General features: G+C 40.5%; 1 protein-coding gene and 1 long non-coding RNA gene across 4 annotated transcripts in view; one reads left to right on the top strand and one right to left on the bottom strand.

Moving 5' to 3' along the window:
- PRICKLE1 (prickle planar cell polarity protein 1) overlaps nt 1-21,662 on the bottom strand; it is a 113,420-nt gene that overhangs the window by 63,924 nt on the left and 27,834 nt on the right. The gene's annotated exons all lie outside the window — the stretch shown is intronic.
- Nucleotides 1,283-19,894, top strand: LOC112446689 (uncharacterized). Its single transcript, XR_003034735.2, has 2 exons — nt 1,283-2,024; nt 15,748-19,894. It is a non-coding gene; the product is annotated as an uncharacterized lncRNA (long non-coding RNA).

The following is a 21,662-nucleotide window of genomic DNA, read 5'->3' as shown; positions in this document are numbered from 1 at the left end:
TCTTGGTATGAGCAGGCACCTCTATAATCCTTATCATAGTCTTCCATCAGCAATTTCCATTTTCCTAGAAATTTCAGTGATTAATGTATGTAGTCAGTTATTAAGAACTTTGCATTAGGTTTAAGAGATCAGTCACTTTTGCATCTGAAAGTCACATATTTATACATTATGCTTTTAAAGAAATAAGAGTCCTTTGTGCCTTTCTAAATGTATTCCTTACAAAACAATAAGAAAAAAAAAGTTTTATTAATGCACAAGACTGAAAGAAATGTCAAGTATGCTAGAGTTCTGGTTTTGATTTTGGACTTCAGAGAAAGTAAAAGAAGCAGTGGAACAGAAGAGCCCTTTAATTACAATCCAATGTCCTAGAGAAGAATATTTGATATCTCTTCCAGTTGGCAGTCGAGCCGGGGTAAGAAAATCAACTACAATGAGCACAACATAAAACCATCCCACCTCGTCAAGTTAATAAGGAATTACATCGTATGTCATAAACCTCCCTGGTTTTGTTTAAGACCTTCTTGGACACATTAAAAGATGGAAATGTTTCAAGAGTTAAATCAATAAATGTATTTACTCGACACAACCTAAGCCAATAAAGGTTTGTTCTAAGATTCCTCAAACTCCACTTCACTTTGGAGAGGGTGCATAAATGAGCATTTTTCTCTCCCAGGACAGTAGACCGCTCTGACAGGAAGATGGCAACAGTATGATGGCTCAGAGCCCGAGTCTGGAGTCACTGGCTGCACACAGACTCTCCACTCAGCCTCCGCATCGTGTGAGCCTTACGAAAACTAGCTATCACTCTAAGACTCAGTTTCTTCATCTGTAAAATGGGAATAAGAACAAGATTGTTGGGAGCATTTAATGCAATACTGATCATATGTCACTTGACATAGTAACTAAGCATTTAGCACAAAGTATGCTTTAAATGAATGTCAATTATTTGTATTAGATTTGAAAAGGATTTATCATAGCTCAGTGGCCATGAAATAGTTTCCTTTACTTTCATCAAGCTCCTTTAAGGCCCCTTACTTTGTGTTTGTATTTAGAAATCTTCCTTTAAAACATAAAAATATCTATTTATGAGAAAAATAAAAGAGATATTTGGGGATTTGTTTTTGAAAAACAAGTATGTTATCTGCTCACCTGGAAATGCTCGACAGCCCCCATTTAGAAATAAAATGACTCAAAGACACTGAAATACAATCTCAAGAAATATAATATTGAATCAGTAACATTAGATACACTTTTCCAGAAGGAAACTTTCAGTCATGGGGTTACTGAAGGGAGGTCCAAGTAGCTCAGAACAAAGAAGTAGACAGCTGAATATGTAATTTATATTGCATAGGAGGAAAATCTGACTTACTCACTTCATAAAGAAGACTGTTTTGGTCCTTCATTATCTAGTTTGATTGTTATCTACACAAAAACCATGCCAACTCCTCTGTTCTCTTACTAAGCACAGAACTGACTAAGGAAGAACAAGAACCGTTCTCCTCATTAGGAACAAGAGACAGTGGTGCCAGTAACAATCACCCAGGCTGAAGCTCCCATCGGCCCAAAGGGCTTATGTATCGGCACAGTCCAGGAGAAGGAGCCTGATGTGTACAGTCTCTGCAGCAGGCTGACCTTCCTCTGAAGGGACAGCGGTGGAGACATTCCCACTTAAGATGTCTATGACAGTACTCACCAGCAACAGAATCCAGGCTCCCTCCGGTCACAAGGGGTGTGTGGGGGTGGGGGTGGAGCGAGGAAGAGAAACAGGCTGAGACTGCACGCGCACAGAGCACTGTCCCACCCACAAGGTCACAACAGAACGCGCTGGACCACAGTCCTCATGAGGCTGTACAGTTGTTTTATCTTATCAAGAAACAAAGCTCTGAAGGGAAGATGGCGTGCCCAGGAAAATCAGCAACATGGCAGAGGTGAGAACTCCATCCATGTCATTCATGGGCAGAGAGAAAAGAGTGGTGGAGAAAGATCACTGAGAACTCAGCTTTGAAGTGCTAGACTTCACCAAGGTATGGTTCCTGTGGCCTTTGGTTTTATTTTCTATATTGTCAAAGTAAGTAAGGCAATAAAACTCAGGTTTTTATGAACATAATTTTTCACAATATCATCAAGTATTTAATCCCTATTCAAAAATTTTAATTTGTTTTTTAAATGCTTTTGCTTTTTTTTTTTTTTTTGGTGAGGGCGGGAGGGATTTTTTTTTTTTTTGGCTGAGCTGCATAGCTTGTGGGATGTCAATTCTCTGACCAGGGATTAAACCCAGGCCATGACACTGAAAGCGCCAAGTTCTAACCACTGGACTGCCAGGGGAGTCCCTAAAACGTTTTAAAAGCAGCTTTTTCTCCACCTGACCAGGATCCAATCAAAGTGGTACATTCCTTTTGATCACTAGGTTCCTTTAGTCTTTTTAGCCAATAATAGTGTCCTTACTCGGAGAAGGCAATGGCACCCCACTCCAGTACTCTTGCCTGGAAAATCCCATGGACGGAGGAGCCTGGTGGGCTGCAGTCCACGGGGTCGCTAAGAGTCGGACACGACTGAGCGACTTCACTTTCCCTTTTCACTTCCATGCATTGGAGAAGGAAACGGCAACCCACTCCAGTGTTCTTGCCTGGAGAATCCCAGGGATGGGGGGCCTGGTGGGCTGCTGTCTATGGGGCCGCACAGAGTCGGACACGACCGAAGCGACTTAGCAGCAGCAGCAGCAGCAGTGTCCTTACTATTTTTTAAAATCACACTGGCTTTTTAAAGCATCACAGCTGCTGTCTTGTAAAAGGACCACATTCTGGATTTGGTTGTTTGCTTATATTGTCTTTTAACATATTCTGTCAGCCCCTCAATTTCCTGTAACCTGTGTTAGGTTTGCTTGGATTCAGGTTAATTATCCTTGGAAAGAAGATTTCACTGGTGGTGGTGTGTGCTTCATATTGTTTCACATCAAAAAACATCAGCTTGCCCCCTGTTACTGAATTTCAGAGTGATTACTTAGTTAAGTTGGTGAGCACCAGATTTCTCCATTATAAAAGTGGGTTTTGTTTTGTTTTTAGTGATGGTTAGTATATGTAATTTTTTGGTACTGTGTCTATATGTATAGTATATTCCTCAATAACTTCTCAATTTTTGTAGCTATTTTTTATGCTATAAATCTATCATGTTTTACTAATTAAAATTCCCCTGGCAACATTCAGTTTTTGAGTTGGGAATCTGGTGAGGCCAGATCTTCCCCACTCCCATTACTCAGTTACATTGATGAACCAACCCCAGATGCAGGCCTTTTTCTCTACCTGCCAAGTGAAGATGGTGGGCTTCACCCTCTGCAGGACAGGAGATTCCATCAGGATACAGACAAAATTCAATCACCACCCAAAACTCTAAGCACAATGCTAACCATCAGGTAAAATTTGTTATCATTCTGAAAATGTTTTTTATCGACATTTTATATATATAAATATATATATATATATATATGTATATACACACACAGATTTTTTTTAAAAGCAAAATAGTGCTAAACGGCTTACAACAGCAACAGTAGTCGTTTGGCTACCCTTGGCCAACAGAGTCATCCACTTTTAACTCTTGCAGTTATTTCTTTTACTACTTTTGATCTCTGTATTTCTATATAATATGTAGAACTGTTACACTTAATTTAAAAATTGTAGTCATTATCTCTGACTACTTCTTACATAAGGTGAGGATTAGCTGCTTTTCCTATTTCAAGCTCTGGAAGAGAAGTAAACATGAACTCCTAGGGCTGCTACACTGAATTTTGATAGCAACTAGCACATGGTAAGTGGGCCTTAAAAATACTGTTGCATGTCATTGGATGAATTACAGATATCCAGCATAAAGTCAGGATGCAGTCTGCAGTCTCTCATAGCAAGTATGCATTGAACAGAATGTAGGAGAAATACCTAATCTCCCCAAATTACATACATCAAGTTGTTTATCTATATCTCTTTTAGTATGTTCTTAGAAAATATTAAAATTTAACCATTAAAATAATTTTAAAGGAGGTCATCATGAAACTAATTCAAAGGACTCAGTAAAAAATAATCTCTGGACCCCAAACATTTTTTTTTTCTAGATATTCTTAATTGGCAGTAGAGAAAATAATCTCTTTCTTACTTCATATGTGAGAAAGTAATCTTTTCTGAACAATGATGAGCAAACACTCTTGAAAATATATGAGAGACCTTCTCTGGAGTCATGTGGACTCAGAACTCAGCCCTTTGCCTCACAGAATTTACAGTTTGATGCTAAGCCGGAAAAAAAAAAGGTCTAAGTTATGAATATTCTGAAAAGACTCCCACCTCATTAATATGTCTCCAAACATGTTGCTTAAGGCTAAAGTTAATTAAATCACAGTACGCATAATTTTGAAGTGAACGGGTAATCAATCACAGGCAAAATTATGTTATACAGAGACAAAATGGGTGTAGTGAGTGGACATTAATATAAGTTAAATGAAAACAGATTCATACAATGGAAGGAAGTTTCCACCTGACTTGCTGCTGCCTCTTTGTATTGTCTAGCTTTCAGGAATATCTGAGGCAAATTGATGAAACAATTAAATATTCTTCTTAATTAAATATTCTTCTTCACCTGGAACCCTTTAAAGTGGTAAATCTTCCATTTAGTACTCTAGGAGAGTTTCTCAAGCTGACTTCAATGAGCATCAGATTTTATAACAATGAAATAAAACCCTTAAATTTACTGGCTGAATTACGTAGCTTTGTGAATTTGCCAAGAACTCTCTGTGTTCTGTTGTTGTGTGTCTACGGACCATTCACTTTTACTGCATTTCAACTATTTTGCAAGAAGGGAAAAGAAAGAAATAAATTAAAACCAGCCATTTTGACTACTTGTTAACAGTTCTCACAAAATATTCCCTGAGTTGTTTTTCTGTAACTAGCTGCGGGTGTCAAATATTCATGTATTATTATTAACAGGAGCAATTTGGAGAAGATTTCATTTTCTGTAGCTGCAATAATGTCTACCCCCTGTAATATTACTTCCCTTATATGTCTAGCTTTTACAACATTAAATCTTAGACTGGGAAGGTCTTAGAAAGAGCTACTTTCAAAACTCCATCTGAAGCATCTTCCTAGCAAGTGCTTATAACAGGAAGTGCTGCATGGTGGGCAAAAGAGCAAGGGACTGGGAGTCAGTTTTAACCATTTCTAACCAAGTCTAATGACAGATATCCAGGAAGTACTTGGGCAGTTATGTAACATAACACACACAAGAGTCAGTAGCACAGTGCAATGGACAGAACCCCAGGATCTGCAGGTGGAGTTTTGTCTCTTCAACGTGTGTGTCTCGGGACAGGTTGCCTATCTTCTCTAAGGCCCAGTTTCCCCGTCTGTCAAATGGAGAAAATAATACACCTACTTCACAATGTTACTTTTCAAAACCAAATGGGATAAACTGCATGAGCTACCATTATTAGGACACTTTAGATTAAAAACTGGGAACTAGATAAACCTACCTTCAAGGTTCTCAGATTAACAGTATTATGTACCTAAAGAAGGCAACTTTGTTTATAACTGACAGTTTTAATTCATGAGAGAAGAATATGAAAGTAAATTTTCATAGTACATGTAGTAGAAAAAATATTTTGTATATATTAACACAAACATATGTATGGTGGTTTCTAAGCATAAGCATAATATTGTTATTGTTCAGTCACTAAGTTGTGTCTGACTCTTTGCAACCCTATGGACTACAGCACACCAGGCTCCTCTGTCCTCAACTGTCTCCCAGAGTTTGCTCAAATTCATGTCCACTAAGTTGGTGATGCTATCTAACCATCTCATCCTCTGCTGCCTCCTTCTTTCGCCTTCAATCTTTCCCAGAATCAGGGTCTTTTCCAATGAGTCATCTCTTTGCATCAGGTGGTCAAAGTATTGGAGCTTCAGCATCAGTCTTTCCGTTTAATACTCAGGATTGATTTCCTTTAGGATTGACTGGTTTGATCTTGCAGTAAAGGGATTCTCAGGAGTCTTCTCCAGCCAATAATTTGCAAGCATCAAGCATAATATATAAGAAACAAAGAGAGCACAATCCAGGGTGCTGCCCCAAAGACAGTCCATCAAGAAGCACACGACAGCCAAGCACACCAAATAACTAAGTACACAAGACCATATAAGCTGAATGGTGACTAAGGGGTCCAAATCATAAATTCCAAGGAGCAAGGACTGAAGCCCTTTCAGGAGGCGCAGTCAAAGAGGGAGGAAAGGGAATTCGAGCTGGTCCTTAAAGGTCCTTATTCAGAGAGGAGGCATGGAAGATGAAGGTTGTTATTTCAGACAGAAAGAATGTGCTGTCCTGTCCAACCCCCACCTACAATTTAAACTAATGATAAAGCTGCAAACCAGTCTCAGAAAGTTCCATGATTTGGAGTGAGAAGAAGTGAGGGAACTTGAACCACTTATAACTTTGTAGATAAGGTCGCCTTTCCCCATTGAAAGTTAGAATAAAGGTATGAGGAGTAATGTTAGGCAACAATTGGTACCCAGGTCAGCGTTCCTCATCCCCCAGGGTTTGCAGGCCCCAGTTGCATCAGGTGGTCCTCCTGAAGTTGGGTCAGGGTAAGAACATACATCCAACAGGCCACAGCAGCATCCGCACTAAATTGGGCTTCATGAGAACACAAAATGAAGAGTGTAAGAAACACAAGGGGTTAAAGTATCTAGTGTGGTTAAGCTTATCATAGTTTCATGAGTCTACAGAGTCTCAAAGTCTCCTTTGTGCACTGGGACCATGAAATGCCCTCTCCACCATCTCCTCTTGGGGGCTCAAGGCACCCTTTCCCTTCTCCTTTCACAGTTCCTCTCTCCTAGGATGGGCACACTTTCTCCCAACAGTGCTGTGGACCAGAAACCTGAACCTCCTCATGGACTTCTGTCTCTTCCCAGACTCTGTAACGGATGGGTCACCATCTCCCCAGTCTGGTCTCAGCTCATCTAATCTGTCCGTTCTCTAGACTGCTGCCACCAAGAGTATCAGCTGTAGGATAAAAATCTCAACTCTTCTTTAGCAAGGCAGAAAAAGGGCATCATTATCTGGCCCCAGCCAACCAGTCTGACCTGAGCTTCCAACACGTCCCTTGAAATTTGCATCCTGGCAACATCTAATTACTGGAGAGCCCAGAATCCATTCTGCTCTGGGGCCTCCCTGAGTTGCACACACCCTTCACTCCCACTATGCTGACAACTTGGAACATTTCTATTCAACCTTCTAGCCTTGGCTCAAGTCCTTTCTCTGCTCTGTTTCTTGACACCTGCCCACATGCTGAAGTGCTCCCTATCCATGTATCTGCTAGGACAATGATATTTCACAGTATCTTCATACTTGCTCTGTAAGCTCCTTGAAATTGATCAAAAGCCTTTTTCCTGCCAGCCCTAGCATCTTGTACACAGCAGCCCACCCAAACAAAACTTTGTTAAGCAAATGACTAAATTTTAAATGAAAGAGAAGAACTGATATTATATGGTTAAAATCAACAAGTTTGATTTACTGCAATTTACTGAAATTTACTGCAAACATTACTCAACTTAACTGAGTGGGGGGGGGGGTGGGCTTGCATGGGAATATTCTTTGTATCAGTTTTATCTTTCTTTTGAAACTACCAAGCCAATGAAATAGCCTCTCACATGTTGTACAACAGGGCAAGGAAGCAAAGAAGCATTAATTTAAAAGAAATGACTTCTGCGGTACCACCTGAATTTACAGAGTTTGGGAACTCTTTTCCTCCCCTCCAATACTCAAATTTATTTAGAATATTTTCAACCCTTTCTCCACTACCAAAACAACAAAAATAGATCAAAAAGAATACCACAAAAATTTAGAACCAGCCAGTCAATAGAGATTTAGCATCACCTTAGCTTTGAGAACTCTCAAAATTACTTTCCAAGCCTCCCTATAAAATGGGAGATGTTATAAAATTGTCTGCATTCCCTGAAGGAAAGGGTGACACACAGACTTATGCCAGAGGTCACAGGACTGAACTCTAAAATCCTCAAGTTTTGAATATTTGGTTAATTGCAATCATTTACTTTCCCTGGGAATTAACAGAAACCATCTGCTTAATGATAAAGCTGAGCTCTGCAATTATTTGAGGAAAAATGTGCCACAGTCAGCATAAGAGAGTCTTACTGAGGAAGCCTGCTAGACATACATATTTCTTTTCAATAATTAAAGCCAATCTCATTCATTAATTAAAAAATTTTTATTTATCAGCACCGCCCTCATTAATATACACCTATGCGACCTTCAATTTCAAACTTACAGTAGGTTAAATAAGCATTATTGTACAGATGGCTGCTATCACACACCAGAAAGTTGAGGCGATCATGAGAAAAAATAGAGATGAGAAATAAATGCCCACTCTGAGCCACATATCCGGCTCTGGGTCTCATACCTGTATGCCGCGGGGGATACTTTCCTCTCCCAGCAAATAGAAAAATGGCTGGGAGTGCTCCAAACAAAATGCCTTTGAACTGGCCATCTCTCAAAGCTCCTGCTAATTCTAACTACAGTCCTGCTAGCAGATGTGAAGAAAAACAGGCAACTTTTGTTACACGGCAGCCTACAGAATGGGTAGAGTCCTCTGAATGGCTGTAAATATTGATCCACCTGTGAAGAATAAGGGTGCCATCTCTGTATGGTAGCAAATAAATAAAGCAGGGAGAGGACACACGTTGGGCCAACAGCTTCCAGCCTCTTTCTTCTCTGCGTGTGTGGCCCGAGGGAGGAGGAGATGTTTATTTGGACATCCTCCCTTCCGAAAAGAAGCCAGCTGACTGTCTGCTTTTGTATGAGTATGATGCTGGAGTCCAGTTACTAATAATTTCATAAGCAGAGGCCATCCAGTTTTAAACCACTGTTATGAAGCATTTGAATTTTTAAAGCGAGTTGGTAAGAAGCAGCTGATCCTCACCACCCCAGCCCACCAAAACTCCCACTTTGCTTCTACAATGTTGAACTTGTAGAACTACAATAACAATGTAGTTATTGTTGTTCAGTCACTCAGTCGTGTCCAACTCTTTGTAACCCTGTGAATGTAGCCTGCCAGGATCCTCTGGCCATGGGATTTCCCAGCAAGAATATTGGAGTGAGTTGCCACTCCCTTCTCCAGGGAATGTTCCTGACCCAAGGACTGAACTCATGTCTCTTGCATTGGCAGGCGGGTTCTTTATGGCTGAGCCACCAGGGAAGCCCATTTAAATAGTAATCACTATGGACCTTAACCTACAGAAGAACAGAGAGGGTGAGAAGATGGGTTTTGCAAAATGTGAGAGATACTGATTGAAATCTCTATTAACCATTCACTACCTGTATTAGAAAGGTACTTAATGTCATTATAGCTATTTCTGTAAAATGGAAAAAGTAATAGTGTCTACCATAGAGGGCTGTGAAAATCAAATAAGACAATGTGTAGAAGTGTTTAGTCCGGGGCCTGGAACAGAGAAAGTGCTCCATAAATGTGAGTTATCCTTGTTATTTTCATTCTTATTATTATGGCCAGCCTCATAGTAGAAACTAGAAGGGAGACTCAGGAATCATGAATATTCCTGAGGGATCACCACTGCCAGGGGGCACCGTTGCCAGGAAGAAGGCATCCTTTCTTTTCTCTTGAAAAGGAACCCAGCCAGGGAGGAAATTAAGAGTTGGGCTTGGGTAACTGTGAGCAGTACTGTGAGCAGCCATTCTCTCAGAAATGTGCACCCCGGTTTTAAAGTTGAGCAAACACAAGTCTTCTGGCAAAGAGGGAAGTGGTATTCTAGAATATGAGTGTTTGTATGCCACCTTCAGTTTCTTTTTAAAAAATTTTCAAACAAGTATGTCCATTGCATTATGCTATTGAAAGGTACACAGGCTCTAGAATCAGAAGAATCAGAGTGCCTCCTCACGCTGTCATCTACCAGCTTTGTCACCTTGAGCAGGTTACTTAACCTCTGTCAGCTCCAGCTTCATCGGTGAAGCAGAGAGAAGATCAGGCAATCTGAATGGGACAGAAGGAAAGGTATCTTCCCACATATGTTAAAGAGAATGGGCTACACAGTTGGACCACCTGGGTTTAAGCCTGGCTCTGCCACTTACCCTAGGGGACCTGGGGCAAATCCCATGAATGTTTGCTTCAGTTTCCTCCTTTGAAAAATGATAATAAAAATACTCATCAAGTTATGTAAACATTAAACAAGTTGATACTACAATGGGTCCTAGAACCGAATTCATTTTACTTACTATTGTAAAGGTTAAAAGAGATAATGCATGTAAGCCTTGTATGTATTAAGCGCTCATTACCTCAGTAGCTATCATTCTTACCATAAAGAAATTAGAAGATACAAATGAGCAAAAAAGTAGAAAGAACTCAATTTTTAAATGGAAACTTTTAGAATTAAACAGTAAAAAATGACCAGAATTGTGGCTGAATAAAGACACTTTTTCTAAGAAAACTATGGAAATTTATTTCCCTAATTATCTATTAAAAAGGAGTCTTGACTAGGACATTCCAAAGGTGGTGGATGACATATTTCCCTTTTAGACATATTAACAGTTCACAAGTTGTTCAACAGAGGGACTAGAAACCTGTAAGACAGAAAAAGCATCACACAAGGTGAGGCGAGTACCTATTAAAAAGGGGAAGTTTTAAGTTCAAGACCCAAGAGAAGAAGAAGAGAAGAGGAGGAATGCATTTATTAATGCCAACAAATCCAACTTCTATTCAGGGTGGAGATTTTAAAACAAGGAATTTTTCCCTTAAAACTCAGGTTCAAGCTCCCTTTATGAACTCTTTCCCTAAGGCACTGAACAATTATGGGTATTAATATGAAAGTTCCTCTAGTCTGAATGGACCTAGACTTTTTTTAACCCAGGGAAGGTCTAGGTCCATTCTCCATTCTATGTGACTCAGACTAGAGGAACTTTCATATTAATACCCATAATTGTTCAGTGCCTTAGGGAAAGAGTTCATGAAGGGAACTTGAACCTGATAGACTTCCCTGGTGGCTCAGATGGTAAAGCGTCTGTCTACAATGCAGGAGACCTGGGTTCGATCCCTGAGTCGGGAAGTTCCCTGGAAAAGGAAAAGGCAACCCACTCCAGTACTCTTGCCTAGAAAATCCCATGGACGGAGGAGCCTGGTGTCCATGGGGTGGCAAAGAGTCGGACACGACCGAGCGACTTCACTTTCACCATACTAGATGGGGTTCCCAGGTGGCGCTAATGGTACAGAACCTGCCTGCCAATACAGGAGAAATAAGAGACATGGGTTTGATCCCTGAGTTGGGAAGATCCCCTGGAGGCCATGGCAACCCACTCTAGTATTTTTTTTTTTTTGCCCCAAAGAGCCTCTTTATTCACAGCAAAGGACCTCACCATAGCAACACACGTCAATTCCCTGAGAACTTTTCTCCTCTTATCGTTCACTTTCCTAGCTATGTCTTGCAGAAAGAAAAACAGAAGGCAAAAAACACACCTCACTGGTCAGGTGCGCCAGGCTGGGAGGAGACGGGTTCTGTGAAGGAGGTGGGCAGGGAGAGGCCAGATATCATGACACATAAATACACAGAGTGTTAGACATTTCCATCAGCTTTAACAACAAAGATTATCCCAGGTTTGGCCTCTGCTTTTTCTGATCCACAGAGAAGGTAACACCTTCCCCAAGCCCCACTCTAATATTCTTGCCTGGAGAATCCCATGGACAAAGGAGTCTGGCAGACTACAGTCCATGGGGTCGCAAGAGTCAGACATGACTAAAGTGACTTAGCATGCATGCACCATACTGCTGCTGCTAAGTCGCTTCAGTCGTGTCCGACTCTGTGCGACCCCATATAGACGGCAGCCCACCAGGCTCCCCCATCCCCGATTCTCCAGGCAAGAACACTGGAATGGGTTGCCATTTCCTTCTCCAATGCATGAAAGTGAAAAGTGAGAGTGAAGTCGCTCACTTGTGTCTGACCCTCAGCGACCCCATGGACTGCAGCCTACCAGGCTCCTCCGTCCATGGGATTTTCCAGGCAAGAGGACTGGAGTGGGGTGCCATCGCCTTCTCCAGTGACAGTACTACATACATATAATTATTTTCTAAATATAATTATTTCCAATGTATTTTTAAGTTTCAAATGACTTAAGAGCTCAGGGTTGAAATTTTTCTTATGGTTTTTTTTAATGGTTTAACACATTTTTAAATATGACAAATGGATATATGTAAGTTATAATACAGTCCAAATATTTTAATAAGAGGAAATAAAGCTTACTTATTAAAGAACAGCTTTTTAAAACCATCCCTCTAGAATTTTTCTAGAATAATAGAAATATCTATACAGTATTTTCTTTCTCTGTTACTTGGTTACTCACAATTAGCAACAATCTCACTCTTATTCCTAGTGCATATAAACCTTTCATTGTTCTTGGGAGCCCAGGAAGTAAAAGGAATTACACCTTTTAGCATTTAATCACCAAATTTGATTTTCTTTACAAATAGCCTGAAGGTAAGTCTGTAATATTATGTATCTCTTAATTCCACTTGGAAGGTAAGCAAACACTTACCACCCCACTTGGTTCCTGGATACAATCAGTATTCTTTTCTGTGGTTCAGACATAAAGCCCTATTGATTATATTCAAGTGGCTACTTACAATGGTGCCTTAAGCAAGTGCTTGTTGAATTCACTGAAGGAGGTTCTCTGGCCTTGGCAGAGGCAGAAACTACAGATAGACTTCATTACCACCCTTCCCCAGCTTTAAAGGTTTTGATGGCTTCCCAGGGAGGAGAATGAAGCCCCAAACTGGGAAACCTGGTCCTCTGACCTGTCCAACTTCATCTCACAACATACTCGTCTTTGGTCTTTCTAATAACCACTAACAGTAATAACTACCCACACAGGATCTAAGCATTGGATACAAAGCAATTAATTTAATCCTTACAACAACCTTTTAGTGGAGGGACTATTATTATCCCCACTTTCAGAAGAGGTTAAATGGCCTGAGATCATCCAGCTAGTAAGTGCGGCAGCCCAGATTCAGACAAGCACAGTGTGGCTCAGGTCTGAGTTCTCCCATCTGGATCCTGATTCAGAGATAAAGTCTGGCACAAAGTAGGACCTCAATAAACCTTTATTAAATGATTGGACCGGAGAAGGCAATGGCACCCCACTCCAGTACTCTTGCCTGGAAAATCCTATGGACGGAGGAGCCTGTTAGGCTGCAATCCATGGGGTCGCTAAGAGTCGGACACGACTGAGCGACTTCACTTTCCCTTTTCACTTTCACACAATGGAGAAGGCAATGGCAACCCACTCCAGTGTTCTTGCCTGGAGAATCCCAGGGACGGGGGAGCCTGGTGGGCTGCCGTTTATGGGGTCGCACAGAGTCAGACACGACTGAAGTGACTTAGCATAAATGATTGGACAAATGACTTCTACAATTAGGCAAGAAGTCTATACAGGCAATCTTAACTTCTTAATATCTACACACAACTGCATTATGGGTTTCAAAGGATTTAAATGGATAACACAGAAATTTTTTCAACAAATATTTCAGAACACCTACAACGTGCCAGACCCCCAGGCTAGAAGGAGACACTATCCCCAAAGGGCTGACAGCCCAGTACAGGACACAGACCAAGAATAGTGCACTAATATTTCCCAGAGTGGTGACTGCTGGGTGCTAAACAGACACAGAAAATCTTGTCCGAGCTGCACAGAGCTAAGCCTTGGGAAGAGTACAAGACAACAGTGAATGTTCTATAAATAAAGTCAGTTTATTCAACACATATTCATTCTGCTTTAACCTTCTGTGAGCTGGCCCAGGACAGCGCCGGGGCTGAGGAGCAATGCAGCTGCTGTTTGTTAAATGGATGAAGAAAGGGACAAATGAAGGAAGCAAGCCAGCTGTGACAGGTCACATAATTTGTCCTGGAAAATGTGTTTCAGAGTCTAACTAAACTTGCAAACTCATGTAGTTTAGGTCTTTTGTTACATCAGAGTAGGAGAGGAGCTAGAGTTTGCAAGTTCCTGCCCCCGCTAAAAATGGGGGGGAGGTTAAATCAATATTCAAAATGGCAAACGGACTCCAGATTTTATATCACCTATTCACATACCACCCTCTCTTCCTTTCTGCAAATGCTTTTTTTTTTTCCCATGCTGAACAGCTTTCAGGATCTTAGTTCCCTGACGAGGGATGAACCCAGACAGCAGTGAATGTGCCGACTCCTACTGGACCACCAGGGGATCCCTCAAATGCTCTATTTTTAAAGATGTTGATGTTTGTTTAAAAGATGCTTTAGGAACTGGAAGGGGCTTCCATCATAGCTCAATCATAGCTCAGTTGGTAAAGAATCTGCCTGCAATGCAGGAGGCCCCAGTTCGAGTCCTGGGTCAGGGAGATCCCCTGGAGAAGGGATAGGCTACCCACTTCAGTATTCTTGGGATTCCCTTGTGGCTCAGTGGTAAAGAGTCCACCTGCAATGTGGGAGACCTGGGTTCGATCCCTGGGTTGGGAAGATCCCTTGGAGAAGGGATAGACTACCCATTTAGGAACTAGAAGGGCTAGATCCCTCCTAATATCATCTATGACACACAATTTGTATAATACTTGAGTATTACAATTCTGAGCTTTCTGTGGGAGTCATTTTGTTTTTATAAAAACTAGCAAGTCAGAATTCTAGGTTTCATGACTGTTTTATGTAACCATGCAAAGTTTTTCTCCCCATATAAAAAAGGCTCCTCTTACACACTAAATTACTTATTCCAAAACCATCACGATTTTTTTCAATCAAAAAGTGAACAGCTTTGACATTTTAAAATAAGAAACTGTCACTTTCAGAATTTGATTAAACTATTCTAATAGCAGGCTGGAATCATTAAAATTGGCTTTTAGAGAGACACTTCACATGCTTAGTAACTGGCATACTATAGTGATGACAGTCTCCAAATCAAGCTTCCAAGTAACACAGTGTCTCTGAAGACTGGATAAAGGCAAGTCACACACAAGCTACTCATTACAAGTTATGTTTCAATCTTGTTTAATCAGACAAATGTTATATGTCCATAATAAAGCAATGGTGTTTTACATAAATAAAATGTTTATACTTTTGTTGCTGTTTAGTTGCTAAGTTGTGTCTGACTCTTTTGCGACCCCATGGACTGTAGCCTGCCAGGTTCCTCTGTCCATGGGATTCTCTAGGCAAGAACACTGGAGTGGGTGGCCATTTCCTCCTCCAGGAGATCTTCCCAACCCTGGGATCAAACCTACTTCTCCTGCGCTGTTGAGCCACCAGGGAAGCCCCTAATATTTATACTGTAGTGCACACATATTTTTATGTAAGAAATGGAAAGATATTCTGCAAAATCTCTTTACCACTTTCATTCAAAAGTAACATACAAGGAATTCCCCAGTGGTCCAGTGGTTAAGCCTCCATGCTTCCAATGCAGAGGATGCAGGTTTGATTCCTGGTCAGGGAACTAGGATCCCACATGCTGCAGAGCTCAGCAAAAAATTTTTTAAAATGAATAAAAAAATTAAAAAGGTAACATACAAAAGATCATTTCATAATTCTTCTCTTTGTCCATTATTACCATTAAGCGTGAAAAAGGGAGGGAACAACCAATAATTTGTTAATGGTTTACGAGAGAAATGCCAGATTAATTAAAACAAAAAAGGCACAATGTTTCCTAAGATTTACTACCATTTTATTGAAGGGCAAACTTTCTTTAAAATTCCAGATGTGAAAGTGCCTTAGGAAAATTCCAATGCTGTTGTGGAAAATGCAGTGACAGTCTCCAACAGGACTCGGCTTGTCTGGGTCCCCAGCAGCTCTCCTGGGGCCAGCAGATGCCAGCCGGGAGTGGGAGCTGGACCACAGGCTCACAGAACGAGCATCATTGTTGCCTTTGGGTCACTAAGCTACAAAGAAACACTCTGTTTTAAAAGTCTTCTTATGGAAAGTAATAAAGTGCTATTTCTTGGCTTTTATGACCTTATATTCTTTTAAAGAACTTCATTTTCCCATAGAGGAGCCAGAGTTGATGTATATGGTTGATATGGTATGAACCACAGCCAAGGGATGCCATGCTGAGAAGGGAGAATACTCTGCTGGCAGTGCAAGTATATTGAAATAGTTAATTTTCTTAGCAGTCAAATAGCTACCAAATAGACAGGATTTCTTTTTTTTTTTAATCTGATACCTAACCTGGCATACTGAATTGCATGATTTATTTTATACATTTTTTTTTTTCTCCCCATTTGTGAGATGTCCTAGCTATTAGGTTGCAATGTAGAGGGTACATTTCTACAGAAAATTGAGAAATTGTGCACAGTAGAGTCTGAAAAAAACAAAAGAAAGAAAATCAAAGGACAATGAGTTCAGGCCTCTGTGAAGTGCTAGACATGCACTGAAACTCCTACAAAAAAAAACACTTTTTCTTCTTTGTCACTAATATCTCTCATTTCAACATCCACTCTGCTTCCTGGTGGCTTTTAGAAAATAACATTAACCTACATAATCCATTTAGCTGTCAGAGATCTTTTAACCTGAAGAGTTATTTTGATGTCAAGATGTTTAAATGCTCCTTCCTAATCAAAATGCACCAAAATAAAACCTAGTTAACATTTTCCATGTGAAGGGAAAGATCTTGATCTCTCTTCCCTCAGATACAGGCTACCAACCTGCCTTTGGCTCCAGTATTGATTCTACCTGATTTGAATGTGAAAGTGAAGTCGCTCAGTCCTGTCCGACTCTTTGCGACCTTGTGGACTGTAGCCAACCAGGCTCCTCCATCCAAGGGATTCTCCAGGCAAGAATACTGGCATGGGTTGCCATTTCCTTCTCCAGGGGATCTTCCCCACCCAGGGATCGAACTCAGATCTCCTACATTGCAAGCAGATGCTTTAACCTCTGAGCCACCAGGAAAGCCCCTACCTGATTTGAGTGATAATTAAACAGATTTTTACTCCATTTTCACAGCAAGGGAAGTACATTCCAGGTGCAGTCTGGAACCTGTGCTGAAGGCATTCTTACAAACACCAAACACTGGCAAGTAAAACAACTGTATCCATGCTCCCTAAACACTGCTTCGCAAAATTAGTGTGCTAACCAATAGTTCTATATACTCTGGAAAAGAAATAAATAGGCACAAGTTCTTCAAACAAAGTAGAGAAGTAAAATTTTAGATACCACAGATAAAACAGGATCTCATTCAACATTTGGATATTCTTAGTCTTTGACTCAATATTTAAACTTATTTAATACCATTTCTATTATCTGAGACTATTTGTTGAAGAGTGCGGGAAAAAATGTCAGAGACAGAAAGTGTGGGAGACAATAACTGATCCAATTTTCCATTAAAAGCAAGCATTTGTCATTTCTATATTTTATTTGAACTAGGCAGTTATTTAGTTACATCTGCCCTTTACCTTGGCTAAAGCCAGCAGCCCTAACCCCGGACAGTCATTTCAGACAAGGCCACTACTGTTCACAAGGAATGACAGGCAAGAATGAATGTGCATCTGATTCTGGAAAAAATACCCCTTCATCTTGGTAAGTCAAAGGCACCATCTTTATGCAAGAAACACATGTAACATTGGCAGTTCCGAAAATCAGTAATAATATTGCTAACTTGTGTTAATAGTAAAACAATATTAAATAGAATCCTGTCCCCTTAGAAGAACAAAAAATGTCTTCCAGGATCTGTGATGCCTGAAATGCTATAAATCTCTGAAGACAGGTTATATCCTTCCCACTTCCCTGAGGCATTTGTCACGTTGCCAGACAAGATTAGAACCAGATAAGCCTCAGACACTTTTTGAAGATATTAGAAAGATCATGTTAGGGAAGTGGCTTAGAGGTTATACTTTATCAAACCAACATCCTTCAAATGCCTCCTACTAATAGAGTGTCATCTGCTGCAGCAAGATGGTGGTCACTGAGGCAACAAGGCGGCTATATATTTAGTAATAACCTTTATTCTGTTTTCCTTTGTGTGTGTTTGTGAGGGAAAGATCTATTAAAAAAATAATAACACAATAGAAAAGTCTCCAGTAGCCAAAGGCATTTTTCATTATGAAAACCCTTTTTAACCACTCCCAGTCACTTCTCTGACCTTCTTTTTTCTACTAAACTTTCCTGTTACTCCACCCAGATTTTTCTCCTGAATACTATTTTTTTTTCCCCTACCCCATCTAACACTCATAGAATAGCTTACTGCTGGCATCTATTAATATCTTTGGTGAATATGTGTTTCAAGTGCATTATTTACAGTAGAAAATTAACTCTGTTCTGTCTAAGAATTGATGATATAATTTGGTTTAAATTAAAAGATCATACCTTAGAAGTCCACAAATGCTTTTGAATTGCAGGTAAATACATATGTTGCAAATCCTCACTAGAGATTTTATCAGGATACATAATGAAATTCATCTTATTTTCCATTTTAGATATCTTTTTAGAGAAAATGATTCAACATGTATGTAGAATAACTATGAAAATGTATGTAAAACATGTATGTAAAATAACTAAGAATGGCCAAGATATATTGCTAATTCAAAATCACTGTGGGAAATTTGTCAGTCATTAAACTGCCATCTTATGGCTGCTCTCAGACAAATAGGTGAAAATGTAATGTCTCACTCCCCATTTTTAAATCAATCAAAAAGCAAAGATATCTTATCTCATTTATTGTATTAGAAAATTAAAATATATGTGCTAACAGGGTTAAGACTACAAAGGGAAAGATTAAGAGGGGGAAGCAAACCTCACTAGAGATTGTCTAAAAGAGTGAAACCCAGTTTGAAGATGTAAAAGATGTTGATAGCAGACTCAAAGTGTATTATACACATAATAGAGCTAAAGGAAATTAAGAAAAGTTGCTAATGTACTTGAAATGTTCCTGAAATCAGCTGAAGTGAATTCCGAAAAATAAAGCACCTCTGGAAGATACCTTCAAAATAATTTTAGAAACAGAAAAAAAAAGATAGAACTAGCAATGAAAAAAATTAGAAGTGAATAAATGAATGAATATATGTAAGAAATACCAAAGGTGTAGGGATTCACCATGAAACAGATGAGAAAGAACCAAAGCAAGGCAAAGACCTGCACATAAAACTTAAATATCAACTTCACGATGTGGAGAAGAGATGGCAACAGTCTCCTTAAGTGAAGAGTGACTTTAGTACCCTAAATCACAGACAGAAAACAGAAAAAAATGAATGATATAAAGGGGGAAGAAACTTGGCTGCTGAGACAGCTGGTGGAAGTCACTGGCCAGAAACACTGGATCACCAACAAAGATGTGACTTGCATTCCAATTTTAGCAGATTTAATTACAATTTTAAAATTGTGATCCAGACAATTTCACAGCTCTGGAAGATACAGAACTAAATTACTGCCACAACTAGAAACTTGCCTGTGAGAAGCCAAATTCAAGCAGGGTGAGTAAGAATACTGACTGCTTCTTTCTCAAACTACATTTAAATATTGGGGTTTTTTAAAGCCCAGTATTTTGTTTTTAATTTTTCTGAAAGATTTAATTACAGACAAACAAAAATCCCAATCAATTGTTTGATAATTAAATACAGTTAGGAGAACCTATGATTTATCATGCAAATCAGGACACTTTTCCCATGCAATTAATAACTATGTTGGCACAACAGATATAAACCAGGATGTACAGTCACCCTAAATACAGCACAATTCTAAAGTGAAATAACATAAAAAAATCTTGAGAGCTTGTTTGGAGGTTCTAGCAGGGGAGCGCAGCTACTCGTATACCCTTGACCGAAGACCGGTCCTCCTCTAGCGGGGATGGTCGTCCTCTTCGACCGAGCGCGCAGCTTCGGGAGGGACGCACATGGAGCGGTGAGGGAGGAAGGGGACACCCGCCTAGCCAGCCAGATCAGCCGAATCAACATAAAAAAATCTTGAACTCATCACCTCACCCTTCTCCCAACTTCCACTTTTGGAAAGGGAAAAATGTACCTTTCCAAAATGCTATCAAAATTTTTCTGGAGGTCATATTTTAAAAATGTAGGAATAACATTTCCCAAACTTCACAGCAGAACTCAAAGAAATATCCTTGGAAGGGTTGGCTGTAAAAGGATTTAATTTAATTTTTGTCAGTTTCAAAATCATTTGGATTCCAAAGTCCTAGTGGAATGTAAACAAAAGCAGAAGGATACATTTGCTGTAATGCATCCAGATGTAGAGCCCCATGTCACTGGTAATGAAGAGTCATGATTCAATTATTACAGAAAGGATTAGCTTGTATTTAGTTTGCATTTATTTAAATACATTTTATTTGGGGGAAGAAAACGAACACTAGAAAGATGAAAGTAAACAAAGAATCCCAAAAGGAGTTAACAGTTGATACCACATGCTTGAAAATATCATTCATAAATATCTGAGTCAGCGCGCTCAAGGTCAAATACAAATACTACTATCTCAGTTGGGGTTGCCAGATTCAGGGACATCTGGGTTGCCGCTGGATATCACCAGCTTTCTGGGAACAGCCCTCTCTTGGCACTGAGGAACATTCAGGGTGCACAGCAGGACTGAGGGGAGAGGCCTTCAGCGCAGCAAGTTTTAAAATGGGATCCTTCCTTCCAGACTCTCATCAGCCAAGCAAGCTGGAGAGGTGAGAGCAGAGCAGGGAAGGAAACCAGCCGGTGGGGTTGCCTCGAGAGCCAGAGACTCTGGGAAGTACTTCTCTCCAGAAGGGGTGTGTTCTAAGCGTGGACAGAGGAGGGGCATGGGGAGCACCTGTCCCACCTCAACCTCCCCCCAGGCCAGACCCCCAAAGTGGTACTTTTGCAGATGCCATTTATAAAGACCCTGGACTTGGCATTTAATAAAGCAGCACAGAATGTAGGCTGGGATCCTTCAGGGACACAAGGACAGAGAAAAGGTAAACAAAAAGGGAGTCCTTTCTATGGGTTTCCTCCCCACCATAGCCAAAGCAGCACCTCATCCTTAGTGGTAGAGCCTGGCCAGTGTTGTGGAGGCTCTTTTTTTTTTTTTTTCCTTTGGCCACAGGGCTTGGCCACAGGAATTCCCCAAACCTGCAGTTTTATCCATTTGTTCTGTATATTTGTTTGCATCTGCTTTTTTTGGCTAATTGCTTTTCACCCACAGCCAGTTTCCCTAGCTTCCTTTTTTCTTTGTTAAACCAGCACCAACCTCATGATCCCAGAGGCTGGGGAGAGGAGGGCACTGGAGAAGTACTGGGCTAAAGGAACTGATGGAAGAACTACAACTCCCCTCCAAGGAGCTTTCCTCCAGGTCTCTGGCTTTGAGGCCTGATTCCAGGGCTACTATACTTACCCACAATGGGCCAGAATGAGGATCTGGGGGTGGAAGGTGGAAAAATGTGGCTCTACCCTGGAAAGAGACCACCTGTGTTGCTAGATGGCTAAAGGCAAAGGAGAAACTCCACAGAGATGTTTGACAGGGTGGGCTCAAGAGCCAGCCCACGGGGGACTCACAGGAGAAGCACCATCTGAATGAAGAGGATCACTCTGGCAATTTCCTGGCGGTCCAGTAGTCAGGACTTCACACTTTTACTACCAAGGGCACAGATTCAGTGCCTAGTCAGAGAACTAAGATCCCACAAACTGTGCTCACGGTGTGTCCAAAAAAGGAAAAAAA

Source organism: Bos taurus, chromosome 5 (assembly GCF_002263795.3).
Source record: "Bos taurus isolate L1 Dominette 01449 registration number 42190680 breed Hereford chromosome 5, ARS-UCD2.0, whole genome shotgun sequence".
Classification (NCBI taxonomy): domain Eukaryota; kingdom Metazoa; phylum Chordata; class Mammalia; order Artiodactyla; family Bovidae; genus Bos; species Bos taurus.
This window is presented reverse-complemented; position numbering and strand designations above follow the sequence as displayed.